This window comes from Balaenoptera ricei, chromosome 9 (assembly GCF_028023285.1).
Source record: "Balaenoptera ricei isolate mBalRic1 chromosome 9, mBalRic1.hap2, whole genome shotgun sequence".
In the NCBI taxonomy this organism is placed as follows: Eukaryota; Metazoa; Chordata; class Mammalia; order Artiodactyla; family Balaenopteridae; genus Balaenoptera; species Balaenoptera ricei.
In genome coordinates, this window is record NC_082647.1 from 48,865,142 (window position 1) to 48,867,580 (window position 2,439).

The 2,439-nt window shown below is 37.2% G+C and overlaps 1 non-coding gene across 1 annotated transcript; it reads left to right on the forward strand.

Moving 5' to 3' along the window:
* Positions 1-1,200: 1,200 nt before the first annotated feature.
* Positions 1,201-1,307, forward strand: LOC132372301 (U6 spliceosomal RNA). Its single transcript, XR_009505169.1, has one exon. It is a non-coding gene; the product is annotated as a U6 spliceosomal RNA (small nuclear RNA).
* Positions 1,308-2,439: the final 1,132 nt, after the last annotated feature.

Sequence of the window (2,439 nt, forward strand, 5' to 3'; positions counted from 1 at the left end):
CCTGAAAAATACTTCTTCCACTCCTTCACAGCAATGTCTTTGTCACTTAAGTCATAGCTCAAATCTACTTCCTCAGAAAGGTCTTCATTCACTATCATATACAGTATTTTATTTTCTTCAGAGCAATTTTCATAATCTGGAATTGTCTTGTGCATTTACTTCTTAATACACCCTCTGTCATAAAAAAGAATGAAATAATGCCATTTGCAGCAATATGGATGAACCTAGAGATTATCATACTAAGTGAAGTAATACATGATATCACTTATATGTGGAATCAAAAAAAAAATGATACAAATGAACTTACATACAAAACAGAAATAGACCCACAGACATAGAAAACAAACTTACGGTTACCAAAGAGGAAAGTGGGGGAGGGATAAATTAGGAGTTTGGGATTAACATACACATACTACTATATATAAAATAGATAATCAACAAGGACCTACTGTATAGCACAGGGAACTATACTCAATATTTTATAACAACTTATAAGGGAAAAGAATCTGAAAAAATAGATATTTATGTACATATAACTGAATCACTTTGCTGTACACCTGAAACCGACACATTGTAAATCAACTATACTTAAGTTAAAAAAATATATACCCTCTCTTCAGTAGAATGCAAGCTCCCTGAAAGCAGGAAAACTTTCCATCTTGTTTAGCACTGTATCTCTAGTACCAGAATGTAGTTTCGGTGCAGTAACTTTCGAATGAATGCAAAAATGATATATAATCATATATATCTATATGAGTATAAGACCTGTAAAACTATCTACTGATTCTGACTCATACCATTGGTCTGGAACCCCAGTCACTCTCTGGAGTTAGTGGGGGACACCTCACAATGAATACTTTTTATCTTTTAATTGAGGTTAAAGATAAGTCATCACTGATTCTATACAGTATGCATAAAGGCCAAAAAGAGAAGGTGCCACATTTGAAGTAAAAATTAGATTGGGGCATTTTATATGTCGGAGAGGGAGGGTTGAGCAATATTTGAGAATTTACAGTGATGGGGAATATAGTAGCTGAAATATTAATTCCTGGAGGATCAATTATGGTAGAGCAAAGAGCACTGGACTCGGTGTCAGAAGTCCTGGTTTGAGTCCTGACTCTGCCACTTAGTTGCTATGGCAATGTAAACAAATCACGTATCTCCCTGAGAATCAATTTCCTTATCAAGAAAACTGGAAGTGTGCTCACTTCAGCAGCACATATACTATATAAAACTGGAATGATACAGAGAAGATTAGCATGGCCCCTGCGCAAGGATGACACACAAATGAAATGTTCCATATTTTTAATAAAAATTAATTTTAAAAAACATTTTAAAAAAGACAAGAAAACTGGAGGTAATGTCTCTTTCTTATTTTCCAATTACAAATACTGACCGATACTAATTCCCTCCAAAGTCTGAAGGAGATTCTAGAGTAGGCAAAGTCTCAGCTGGTGATCAATTCATAAAAAATTAGAATTATTTTCACTTGATGTTTCCTGGTTATCATCAAAGTTTCTTCCAGAACAGGTATAGGAGTGGTAGAGAATATATCCATTTAACAATAACTGTGTCCCGTTAGGATTATAGAACAAATTTCTAGTAACACACTTGGCCTATTTTGGGTTTTTCTCCAACATCTCCATGGACTATGTCTGTTGGAATTTGGCTTGGATTCCAGTTATTTTCCAATAATAACACATGAAAGTGAGGGCACTCTCACATCTTTAACTTGGGCAAGCCCTCATAGTGAGCACAACTTCAGGAATGAGGACACCTCAGGGAGCCATGTACTAAGCCCCCGAAGTGCCTTATTCCTACCAGAGGGGAGGAGAAGCTTGCAGAAATCACCAGCTGCTGGGCCTCTAGTTGGGTGAAGGCTTTGATTCCTCCGGGAGTCGAATTGGCTTTTAAAGGCACAGTCTACAAAGTCAACTATTTGATGAATGTGGCACATTTGTAACACGAACTCAGCCTAGCCTGATGTGGATGAAGAAATAGCTCTAGCTCATGAGAGCATGAGACCTCCCACTACTAAGTAAAGTAGCAAATAAGCTATTTCTCAGTTAATGAAAGATTCCTTCAAGAAAAACAATAGGTCAGTAAGGTTACTGTCGATGTTGAAAGCGAGAGGGGAAAAGCAGAAGAAAGCTATCAGAGGAAGAAGCCTCATTTAAGAACACTATCAGTGAGCAGTGCTGCTTCATGTTTTCTAGTGTCATCTGCTACACATAATTGACAATAGGAGCAATGCTAAGACTCTACCACAGGGGGTATTTTCAGAGCAAATCAGTATCAAGATTCAGTAGGCACAGAGGAAGAAGAATTGGGGTTGGAGAAGGGAAGCTAGGGCTCATGGTAATGGATATTCTTCTCACCTGAAGCACTATTTGATGGTCTGAATTACAAAACTTATTCTCCACCATCATTCACATACCT